Source organism: Hyperolius riggenbachi, chromosome 4 (genome assembly GCF_040937935.1).
Source record: "Hyperolius riggenbachi isolate aHypRig1 chromosome 4, aHypRig1.pri, whole genome shotgun sequence".
Classification (NCBI taxonomy): Eukaryota; Metazoa; Chordata; class Amphibia; order Anura; family Hyperoliidae; genus Hyperolius; species Hyperolius riggenbachi.
In genome coordinates, this window is record NC_090649.1 from 75,441,547 (window position 1) to 75,454,606 (window position 13,060).

Genomic DNA, 13,060 nt, shown 5'->3' on the forward strand with positions numbered 1-13,060 from the left:
ACTTTGCTGAACCGCATGTGTTTTGCACATAGGGGAAAAATAATCCAAAATCACACATAAGGTTAGTCTGTGGCCGCACAAAAATCGGATGCGTTTTCCAAAACGATTTTATGTGTATTATAACGTGTTTTAGTTCCTGGACGTAGTTTCTACGTTCATGAACCATGCGCGCTCCCGCGGCCGATCGCGCGCGTGCACGCACGCTCCCGACCCGCGGTTCGTTAGCCAGGCAATCAGTGAATCGGGCTATGGTGCCCGATCACTGATTCCTCTCCCCCGCTGAAAAAGCGACAGCTTCTCTCGGAAGCTTCGCTTTTTCTGGCTGTAGCGTCCCCCATCCGTCTCACTAAGCGTATGTTTGACTTAGAGTGACGACATGTAAACAAACTCATGGGCGCCATCTTGTGGCCAAAAAGTAAAACTACAACTAAAAGTAAAAAAAATAAAATTCAAACACACATTTACATTATAAATCTCTTGTTTACATCCCACCCTCCCAAAACTACCCAAATAAAATGTTTAATATAAAAAAAAAACATTACAATGTAAAGATAAAATACTTCTATATTTTTTTTTATTTTAAACTTGTAAATGGTGATAGATGCAAAACGGAAAAAATGCACCTTTATTTCTAAATAAAATATTGTCGCCATACATTGTGATAGGGACATAATTTTAATGGTGTAATAACCGGGACATATGGGTAAATACAATACGTGAGTTTTAATTATGGAGGCATGTATTATTTTAAAACTATAATGGCTGGAAACTGAGAAATAATGAATTGTTTCAGTTTTTTTCTTATTCTTCCTGTTAAAATGCATTTACAGTAAAGTGGCTCTTAGCAAAATGTACCCCCAAAGAAAGCCTAATTGGTGGCGGAAAAAACAAGATATAGATCAGTTCATTGTTATAAGTAGTGATAAAGTTATAGGCTAATGAATGGGAGGTGAACATTTCTCAAGTGAAAACGACGGAACGCGAATGGGTTAAAGAGACTCTGAAGCCAGATTAAAAATGGCTTTTTACCTTATATTTAGCAGGGGCATGTTTGCCCCTGCTAAAACGCCGCTATCCCGCGGCATAACGAGGGGTCGCGATTCCATTCGTAACTTTACTGCACTTCCGTTTGGAAAATTGCAAGCCTTCTCAAAAACCAAATGGAACACAGCCGTTGTGAAAGGTCCCTGAAGCAGATCCAAGTATGTAAATCTACTACTATATTCTGAACAAAAATGTTTTAAGGGCCCTTTCACACGGCTGTGTTCCATTTTTGAAAAGGCTTGCGATTTTTCAAACGCAAGTACAGTAAAGTTACAATGGGAATCAAGGGAATGCATTCATACTGGGAGCTTTTTTGATTTTCTATAAAGGCAATTGTAGTTCTGCTGCCTTTTTTCCTACGTTTTGATTGAGGTCAACATGGAAAAAATTGCAAAACGCATTTGCAATTTGTAGTGTGAAAGATGGTTTTACACACTGCACGAATAACTTGCAGCACCACTTTCCCGCTGCTGCATTCCTCCTGTTATAGGGACCGCATCTCCCACTATGAACGTAGCCTTAGGCCACATTCACAGTTGGACATTGCGTTCCCTATATAACAGGAAGGCAAAGCAATGGAAAAGTCATATTGCATTGACCTGCATAGTACAGTCAAAGGAAAGTATACGTCACTGTACCTATTAACTTGCAAATTTTGTGGTAATGCACTGCATGTACCAACACACCCGCCACACTGTAAACGTTGCTATAGGCCATGCATGTCAAACTCCGGCCCATGGGACAAATCTGGCCCTCTGAGTCATCAAATTTGTCCCTCAAGTGGTTTCCCCACTTTGCATTGTTTGGCCCACACTAGACCACCAGGCAAGCTAAACTGGGGGTAAAGCCCTAGATCGCCAGCGAAACCATATGGGGAGGATAAAGCACTAGACACCAAGGAACTGTTTAGGGGTGTGAGGGGGGACCACTAGACACTGGGGGAACTGTGTGAGGGAGGGAGTGGGGTCACTAGACATTTAGGGAGCTGTATATGTGAGAAAGGAGCGTTAGACACCAGAGAGCATTGGGGGGGGGGGGGGGGGGGGTAGACCCTAGGGAACTGTATAGAAGGAGTGAGTGAGGTTCACATGGCCAGAAACCCACTAGGAGCGATTTTCTGAGCGCTTTGCGATTTGAAAACTCTGGCTAATGTAATGATATAGGAGTGATCCCACTTGAGCGATGTGATTTTATAAAAATCCCCCATCAGCATTGCATTAGCAAGAGCTTTTTAAAATCACTAGCGATTAGAAACCGCTTCTAGTGGGTATCTGGCCTTAGGCCTCTTTTCCACAGACTGTTAAACTGTGTGCTTAGCAAGCAGTTACCAGGCAACAGTGAGCAGTTACCAAGCAGCAGTGAGCAGTTGTGAGAGGCATTTCACTGCTTATCAACAGTCCGTGGATAAGAGGCTTAGGCCCCGTTTACAGTGCCGGAGGCAGAAACACGTGACACCAGAAGTGCATAGAGTGCAGTGTCTGATGTTTACACTGCATGCGTTCCGGACCAGTGCGGTCCGCGAACGCATGCTGTGCGCATTTTTTACCACAACGCGTGGCTGACCCATTCAGTATAGTGAATGGGATCAGCCACGCAACGCATGCAAACGCAGATGACGTGCGTTCGTACGCGTTGCATTCTGATCACACGGCCATCCGCATTTGATAATGTGAACGTGGCATAAGGGAGGGAGGTGGCCTCTAGACGTTGAGGTTGGCCCACGACTTGGTCCCTGTGTTCAATTTTGGCCCACTGGTATTGGAGTTTGACACCCCTGGCTTTGCATTGCCATGCGGTAAACAGCACCGCAACACACTGTGAATGAGGCCTTAGGCTTGAACCACACTATTCCCTCACGTCAGCATACACATTTTTGCTTGTAGATTTTCATTGCACGTTATATACATAGAAATGGGCACATCTGGACACTTTACCTTATCCAATAACACACACACACTGTAATGAGAAGTGTGGAGAGCTGCCACCAAGTGTTCAGAAAATATATTAGATGGGAACAAAATGACTTAAAGGAGAACTGTAGAGAGAGGTATATGGAGGCAGCCATGTTTATTTCCTTTTAAGCAATACCAGTTGCCTGGCAGCCCTGCTAATCTATTTGGCTGAATAAGTGTCTGAATCACAACAGAAACAATCATGCAGCTAATCTTGTCATATCTGTCAAAATTGTCAGAAAAACCTGATCTGCTGCATGCTTGTTCGGGGTCTATGGCTGAAAGTATTAGAGGCAGAGGATCAGCAAGATAGCCAGGTAACTGGTATTGCTTAAATGCAGGGGTCTAGTCCTAGAAAAAGAAGTGAGTGGACTCACCCTAAAAACCTCTGCGGTTAAGCATAGCGTGGGCGTGGTCATGGGTGGGGCCAAATATACATGGCCTTAGCAGTGGTATAAAAGGTCTGCCAGGGGAAGTTTAAGCTCTGTCGTAGTGTATCCCCAAAAAGTATATGTAATCTGCCAGCATTTCACCAAAAATACACATAATCTGGCAGAAGTTCCTCCAAAATACAGATAATATGGCAGTGGTTCCCCCAAACTAGACAATCTGGCAGCAGCAGTTCCTCCAACATACACATAATCTGGAAGCAGTTCCCAGAAATACGTGAAACCTGGTAGTGGATCACCCAAAATACACGTAACACCCAAAATACATGTAATCTGGCAGCAGTGGTCCCCCAACATACACAATCTGGCAGCGGTTCCCCAAAATACACGTAATCTGGCATCAGCAGTTCCCCAAAACTACAGATCTGACAGCAGTTCTCCCAAAATAGGTACCCCCAGTATAGCTAGCCAGGTCTATAGGTGTCCCCAGTATAAGTAGCCATGTGTATAGTTGTCCCCAGAATAGGTGGCCAGATGTATAGATATTCCCAGAATACGTGGCCAAGTGTATACCGTATATACTCGCATACAAGCCGAATTTTTGACCCCCAAAAAGGGGGTCAAAAGTTGGGGGGTCGGCTTGCATGCGAGTCTTCCCTGGTGGTATAGTGGTGGGTGGTGGGTGTTCCGCGCCCCGCTCCCCCCGCGGCCGCCGCTGCTATTACCTGCAGGCAGCGGCCGCTTCCTAATCCGCGTTCCTCTTCTTAAACTTTTCAGCGTGTATCACAGCAGCGCGCCCGGCGCTGCTGCTGTGACAATGCAGGGGCAGGAAAGAGCGGTTCCCTTGGTAACGGCGATACAGATCGCCGTTATAGGGAGCCGCGCTCTTTCCTGCACTCTGCATCGTCACAGCAGCAGCGCCGGGCGCGCTGCTGTGATACACGCTGAAAAGTTTAAGAAGAGGAACGCGGATTAGGAAGCGGCCGCTGCCTGCAGGTAATAGCAGCGGCGGGGAGGGAGCCGGGAGTACTACCTACCTATGCTGGGCACTATACTGGCTAAACTGGGCACTATACTGGCTAAACTGGGCACTATACTGGCTAAACTGGGCACTATATTGGCTAAACTGGGCACTATACTAGCTAAACTGGGCACTATATTGGCTAAACTGGGCACTGTATTGGCTAAACTGGGCACTATACTAGCTAAACTGGGGCACTATACTGGCTAAACTGGGCACTATACTAGCTAAACTGGGCACTATACTAGCTAAACTGGGCACTATACTAGCTAAACTGGGCACTATACTAGCTAAACTGGGGCACTATACTGGCTAAACTGGGCACTATACTAGCTAAACTGGGCACTATACTAGCTAAACTGGGCACTATACTGGCTAAACTGGGCACTATACTGGCTAAACTGGGCACTATACTAGCTAAACTGGGCACTATACTGGCTAAACTGGGCACTATACTGGCTAAACTGGGCACTATACTAGCTAAACTGGGCACTATAATGGCTAAACTGGGCACTATACTGGCTAAACTGGGCACTATACTAGCTAAACTGGGCACTATACTAGCTAAACTGGGCACTAAACTGGGCACTATACTGGCTAAACTGGGCACTATACTAACTAAACTGGGCACTATACTGGCTAAACTGGGCACTTTACTAGCCATACTGGGGCACTATACTAGCTAAACTGGGCACTATACTAGCTAAACTGAGGCACTACCTACCCATACTGGGCGCTATACTGGGCACTATACTGGCTATACTGGGCACTTTACTAGCTATACTGGGCACTATACTAGCTATACTGGACACTACCTACCTATACTGGGCACTATACTAGCTATACTGGGACACACTGGGGGGCTGCACCAATCCAGCATTTCCTACCCCCGGCTTATATGGGGGTCAATCATTTTTCCCAGTTTTTTCAGGGAAAAGTTGGGGGGTCGGCTTATATGCGGGTCGGCTTATATGCGAGTATATACGGTAGATGTCCCCAGAATAGGTTGCCAGGTCTATAGGTGTCCCCAGTATAGCTAGGTGTCCCCAGTATAGCCAGGTGTATAGGTGCCCCCAGTATAGCCAGGTGTATAGGTGTCCCCAGTATATGTAGCCAGGTGTATAGGTGTCCCCAGTATAGCCAGGTGTATAGGTGTCCGCAGTATATGTAGCCAGGTGTATATGTCCCCAGTATATGTAGCCAGGTGTATAGGTGTCCCCAGTATATGTAGCCAGGTGTATATGTGCCCAGTATATGTAGCCAGGTAAATAGTGGCCCCAGTATATGTAGCCAGGTGTATATGTGCCCAGTATATATAGCCAGGGGTATATGTGCCCAGTATATGTAGCCAGGGGTATATGTGCCCAGTATATGTAGCCAGGTGTATATGTGCCCAGTATATGTAGCCAGGGGTATATGTGCCCAGTATATGTAGCCAGGTGTATATGTGCCCAGTATATGTAGCCAGGTGTATATGTGCACAGTATATATAGCCAGGGGTATATGTAGCCAGGGGTTTATGTGCCCAGTATATGTAGCCAGGGGTATATGTGCCCAGTATATGTAGGCAGGTGTATAGTGGCCCCAGTAAATGTAGGCAGGTGTATAGTGGCCCCAGTATATGTAGGCAGGTGTATAGTGGCCCCAGTATATGTAGGCAGGTGTATACTGGCCCCAGTATATGTAGCCAGGTGTCCCCCCAGCTGGAGGGGCGCAGCGCAGCAGAGAAGAGCATTGTGCGCAGCGTAGGGAAGGGCGGACGTTTCCCCCCCCCCCTTCCCTCACCTTGAGGCTCCTCTCCCTGGCTCTCCCCTCCATAAAGATTGCGGCGGTGGTGGCTGGCAGCGGCATCAGTGGGCGGGACTTACCTCCTCCAGTGTTCCGGCATGTGGACGCTGTTCCTGCAGCTAGTCTGGTCTAGTGAAGACCAGAGCAGCGGCACGCACAGCGTCAACCCGGAACACTGGAGGAAGTAAGTCCCGCCCACTGATGCCGCTGCCAGGGGAGAGCCAGGGAGAGGAGCCCCAAGGTGAGGGAAGGGGGGGGGGGGAAACGTCCGCCCTTTCCCACGCTGCGCACAATGCTCCTCTCTGCTGCGCTGCTCCCCTCCAGGGTGCTAGGGGGGACAGCATCCACTGTCCAAAAAAAGTGAGTGGACGCCGTCCCCCCGCGTTCACGCAGGACTCGACCCCTGCTTAAATGGAAATATGGCAGCCTCCATACACCTCTCTCTACAGTTCTCCTAACCTCCCTGGTGGTAAGCCTGACAGTGTCAGGCTAGCCGCCGCAGGGTATCACATCGCCCCGGGAGGATTTTTTAAAAATAAAATTAAGTGCATATTGTTAAGCTAGCGCTAGGCTAGCTATGTGGCCCAAGTCCCTCCGGTGCCTTCCGATTGCCGCCGGTATACATACCCCCCAGGGATCCCTCAATGGTGCAGCCTCCCAATCAGCACACGGCTTTGCTATGGGGAGGATCGGAACTGGGCATGACGTCATGTCCGATCGTGGCCATCGCGACGAGTGAAGCTAATTGGGAAGTTGCGGCTCTCGTGGGATCGCGGACGGGTAAATATAGCCGGCGGCGAATAGGGGGGGGGGGGGTGGTTCACAGAGGTGCCGGGGACACATAGTCAGCTAGCCTAGTGCTAGCTAAAATACTAAAAAAAAAAAACGGTACTTATTCGTTAGCCGGGCGCATCCGGCAGGTGGCGCTAATTACTATTCCCCCTCCAGGCCGACATGGATAGTAGGGAAAGATGTAACTCTGGTGTTTTGTCGCCACCTAGAAGATGCGCCCGGCTAACGGATAAGTACCCAAAAAAACTTTTACATTAAAAAAAAATCCCTCCAGCGGATGCAGCCACTGAATCTGCGTACCGCCAGGGAGGTTAACAGAGGCTCTCAGCTCGAATGCTATCAACTTGGACAAACTGCACTTTAGTGTCCACAGACGTTCATGTACATGTGCACGTCTCTGCTTTGTTGGGGTTTTTACTCCGAAATCTGATTTGAAGAGAAGTTCCATTCAGCCTCGGCTGAATTTATAAAGATATCAGGCTACTGTGCTTGTCTCTACTGCTACTGCTATAGACAGACCCCAGTGAGCGCGGGAGAGAAGACATTCTACAAGCCGCGTGTCTGCCGCACAGAAGTTCGAACTTTCTGCAACTCACGCCCCCCTCCCCCCAACAGTATTGGGCCAGCCGGTCTTTTTCCCTGATGTGCGCAGGCGCCCATGCCTTTCCTCTACTGCGCATGTCATCCGGGAAGCGCGGTGTGGTGGCGCGGAGAGGACACGCCGTGGCTGTGGTGTGCGTGTCGGATGTCACGTGACTATTCTCGTGCCGGTAATGTATTACTTCATCGTGTGGCAATGTAGATGTGACGTGGTGTGTGTGTGTGGGGGGGGGGGGGGGGGGGGGAAGCATGGCTTACATAGCAGGGAAGTCACAGCCATAGTGTACCAGTCACCTGCAGACAACCATATCCTCCAAGTGTACCAGTCACCTGCAGACATCCATGTCCTCCAAGTGTACCAGTCACCTGCAGACAGCCATGTCCTCCAAGTGTACCAATCACCTGCAGACATCCATGTCCTCCAAGTGTACCAATCACCTGCAGACAGCCATGTCCTCCAAGTGTACCAATCACCTGCAGACAGCCATGTCCTCCAAGTGTACCAGTCACCTGCAGACAGACAACCATATCCTCCAAGTGTACCAGTCACCTGCAGACAGCCATATTCTCCAAGTGTACCAGTCACCTGCAGACAGCCATATTCTCCAAGTGTACCAGTCACCTGCAGACAGCCATATCCTCCAAGTGTACCAGTCACCTGCAGACAGCCATATCCTCCAAGTGTACCAGTCACCTGCAGACAGCCATATCCTCCAAGTGTACCAGTCACCTGCAGACAGCCATATCCTCCAAGTGTACCAGTCACCTGCAGACAGCCATGTCCCCAAAGTGTACCAGTCACCTGCAGACAGCCATGTTCCCCAAGTGTACCAGTCACCTGCAGCCAGGTCTGATGGGCCATTCACACTGGGGGCTTTCCTAGTGATTTCCGCAGCGCTTTGAAACGCTGGCATTTTGAAAAGGGACGGTGTGACGTCTAGTATATGGCATTGATCACGCTGCAGCGATCGCCAGCGATTTTTGGAAAAGTGCACACACAGTGCATGCATGGCCTTTTTGCAGTTTTGATGAGTTTCCGGTCCAGTGTTTAAAAAAAAAAAAAAACTGTGAATATTGTTTAGTGAAAAAAAAATTCACTCTGCAAAATGCTAGTAATAGTAATTTCATCAGTGTTTCATGATCCCCAATGCAAGTAGCAGGGCTGTGGAGTCAGTACAAAAATCATCCAACTCTGACTCACCACCGACTCCAGGTACCCAAAATTGCTCCGACTCCACAGCCCTGGTAAGTAGTGCCTGAGATTGATTACGGAAGCTGTTTTGGTGCAGCGCAGTGATTTTTGAGTCTCTATAGGTAAGTATCACTGGTAGGCAGGGCTTGCAAAGGTTGTTTAGCGGAAATCATTGAGGTTAGGTTCACACTAGCACCAAATGACAGGGATGGTCCATGCGTTGCAAATCATTCTCAGTTGATTCTTCAAATTCAGTATGCAAATATATGCAGATTAATGTAAACCTGATATGGAGATTTAAGAACAAAATAATATATATATATATATATATATATATATATATATATATATATATATATACATATATATACATATATATATATATATATATATATATATACATATATATATATATATATATATATATATACATATATATATATATATATATATATATATATATATATATATATATACATACATATATATATACATATATACACATACATATATGGGGATTCCTCCAGGCCTATCGCTCCCTCGCCATCCTCTTCTGCAATTGGCCACTGAAAGTCCTCCAGTCTGGGGCCAACTCGAGCATGATCCCACCACTGGGAGTAAGATCGGGGATCACGCGTGGCCGGACTGTGCCTGTGCCTGTGCCTGTGCCGGTACGGATGAACAAGGAGGCGGAGGAGGACGGCAAGAGATCGATAAGCCTGGAGGAAGCCCCAGGTATGTATAATATTTTCTCAAGTTCCCATCTCTGATACACGTTAAAGGACTTCCGAGGCGAAGGGGGTAAAACAGATTTTACTCACCTGGGGCTTCTCCCAGCCCATTGTAGCCATCTGAGTCCCTCGCCTCAGCCCCGGTCCTCCAGGTTTCTGCTGGCTGCCGGTAAAGATCGCAACCCCGCCGGCGGGTCGAGTCTTCTGCGCCAGATGACGTGAACATGCAGGTATTCGTAGAAGACCCGCCGGCGGGGTCGTGATTTTTACCTGCGGAAACCAGGGCAACATGAAGGGCTGCGGCGAGGGACTCGGATGGCTACTATGGGCTGGGAAAAGTCCCAGCTGAGTAAAATCTGGATTACCTCCTTCACCTTGGAAGTCCTTAAACCGCATGAGGACCATAGGCTTACACCCCCTAGTGACCAGGCGATATTTTTTTTTTTTTTTTTTACAAGTCAGGCCACTGCAGCTTTAAAAGCTCGCTGCAGAGCCAAAACACTGAGCACACAAATGATTCTCTCCCCACTTTTGACCCACCAACAGAGCTCTCTGTTGATGGGCTGTGATTGCTGCTGTGATCATTAGTTGTTTTTTTTTTTTTTTTTATTACTAGTTAACCCCCCCCCCCCCCCTCCTAAATTGTCGCCAGTCTGCGATCGGCAGATGACTTTTCCACCTCTCATAGACATCAGCCTATGAGAGGGATTTCAAAGAAAGCCGCTCGGAGGGACAGCTAATTGTCCCCTGTACAGCACTGCACTAGATTGCAGCGTTGTACAAATGTAAACAAACCATTTTTTTCTGTTTTTTTTTTTTTGTTTTTTTTTTATATTTAACAGCCTGCAAGATCACAGCTTGGCAGGCTGATCACGGAGCTCCGCCACTCAGCGGGGATGCGTGCGCCTCGGCAAACACGATCCCATGTAAATTCCTGCCCCAGGACTTGACGCCTTTCGTCATTAGCTAGACCTGGGACTGCCACCCTTCCAGACGCTTATCGGCGTTAGGCGGTCGGAACGGAGTTAAAGGACACACGGGGTGAGTAAATAACAAACATATTTTACTAACCTGGGGCTAGTTTTGGTCAGCACCCGGCTGTTATCAGCTCACCTCGTCCTATGCTGTAAGCAGAGTTGCACACAGAAGCACCGGCCCTGCATTCTCTTATCTTGCCCCGCCCTGCTACATTTTCATGCCACCCTGCTGGAAAAAAATTCTGTGGAGGACACTGCCCTTGAAAGTCTATGGGCCACATTGTAAATTGCAGCTCTCTGCTATTTGTAATCAACCATTTTGAAATGTGTTGGATCTTCCACTATACTACATGCAATGCTTTCCTATGGGGAAAATGCATGCAGTTGCCATGTTTTTTTTTTTTTTTTTTTTTTTTTTTTAAAGATACTGTTTTTTTTCTCCCATAAGAAAAGGCAGATTATCTACTAAATCATACAAAACCACAAATACACATGTCAGAATGATCCTTGACTTTGGAGGGTCCACGAGCAGCAATGGTGGACAGAGGGATGCTGTGGGAAGCCTCTATAGCAGTGGTCCTCAAACTAAGGCCCACGGGCCGAATGCGGCCCCCTGAGGCTTTTTTTAATGACCGGCCCCCCACACACAAATTGTATCACTTATAGATGCGGTCAGCTACATCTTTAAATATTGGTGGCTGCATATAGAATAGCAGTGCTGGCACCACCCATCCACATGGAAGGCAGAAAGCAGTCATTCGCTGGTTTCCAAACTAAGGCCTGGTGCACACCAAAAACCGCTAGCAGATCCGCAAAATGCTAGCAGATTTTGAAACACTTTTTCTTCTTTTTTCTGTAGCGTTTCAGCTAGCGGTTTGCGGTTTTGTGTAGCGGTTTTGGTGTTGTAGATTTCATATATTGTTACAGTAAAGCTGTTACTGAACAGCTTCTGTAACAAAAACACCGGCAAAACCGTTCTGAACAGGCGTTTTTCAGAGCGGTTTGCGGTTTTCCTATACTTAAGATTGAGGCAGAAACGCATCCGAAATCCAAAAAATGCCTCACCCCGGGACTCTCCTCTTTTTAGGCAAGTACTATATTTTTTTGGAATATAAGACACTTTTTGTTCCCCAAAATCGGAGGGGAGGGGGGGGGGGTGTTCGTCTTATATTCAGAAGCTACGGTATTATGGCCATTGGAATATACTAATCAGATCCTGCCGCTGCACTCCTCTTACCCTCACTCCTGTCCTGCAGCTCCACACGCGATCCTCTTCTCCGGGAGTTTACTGTATATTGCAGCCGCCTGCCCCTATACATCATCACTTCTGTACTTCCTGGTTGGCTCCTACTAACTGATTATTGGTTACTTGCAGGACCCCAGCGGCACAAGTGTACCATAAGGCGTGCGTTACCTTACATGCGTAGCTGGGATCACGCAGGAAACCATTAATCAGGAAGAATGGATGACCAAAAATGTACAGCGGCAGGCGAACGCCGGCGAACAATAATTGAGTTGGTGGTTGATCGGCCTCCAAGTCGCTTGATGTATCGCCACCTTCACAGTGAAAAAGAACACAGGCTAGATGTAGGTAGGATTGGGACAATACATTCACACGTTTTATCTGCTCCTGCCACTTATCACTTCATGGACTTATTCGGGAAGCTGTTATGCTGGGAATACACGTTTCGTTTTTGCCTTCGTTTTAGCCTTCGATTCGTTCAGTAAACGAATCGAGTGTTTTAAACGTATGTGAAAATAGTCATAATCTCATTATAGTTTCGATTAATAGACCCCAAAAACGAACGACTAGTGATCGAACATGTTTGATATTATCTCTCTTTATCCATCTAATCGAGCCATTGGTAGGCTTGATGGCTGTTCAGATCGATTATATATTCGTTTATGTTAGTCCATCCCTGTAAAAAGGGATTTTCGTTTCGTTTCTTTGCAGCCTTCGATCATTGGAAAAACGAAACCATCAGAATCGAAAAAAAAAACGAAACCGTGGGTGGTGATATTAACCGTACGTTCGATTATTTCGGGAACGAAAAGGACAAAAGGCACAATCGAAACGAAGGCTAAAACGAAGGCAAAAACGAAATGTGTATTCCCAGCATTAGTCCCCACAGAGCATTAGGAGATTATTCGTGTCTGGAGTTTGGATTTAAATGAAGGTTTAATTTTCCTACTCAGTGCAGTAATATGGTTCATATATATGTTTTTTCTTTGTAGGTGTAACTAGAATTTAACATCCCGACAGCTCATCTCCTGGTCACAAACTCCAGTAGGTAAGCCTAATTCCTTTCAGGAAGAAAAATATATTGTTCTAAGTTAAATAATGGTCAGCTTCCATATCCCTTTCACGTCTGGCTCCCTTTAAAGGACAATTGTAGTGAGAGTTATATGGAGGCTGCCATATTTATTTCCTTTTAAACAATACCAGTTGCCTGGCAGCCCTGCAGTAGTGTCTGAACCCACACACCAGAAACAAGCATGCAGCTTCTGATCTGAAAATAATGTCAAACACCTGATCTGCTGCATGCTTGTTCAGGGGCTATGGCTGAACGTATG

General features: G+C 47.0%; 1 protein-coding gene across 1 annotated transcript in view; it reads left to right on the forward strand.

Moving 5' to 3' along the window:
• Nucleotides 1-7,671: 7,671 nt before the first annotated feature.
• Nucleotides 7,672-13,060, forward strand: part of TDRD15 (tudor domain containing 15) — a 33,492-nt gene continuing 28,103 nt past the window's right edge. Inside the window, exons 1-2 of the mRNA XM_068280219.1 lie at nt 7,672-7,756; nt 12,722-12,777. The gene's annotated coding sequence lies outside the window, so the exon portion shown is untranslated. The remainder of the gene's footprint in view (nt 7,757-12,721; nt 12,778-13,060) is intronic.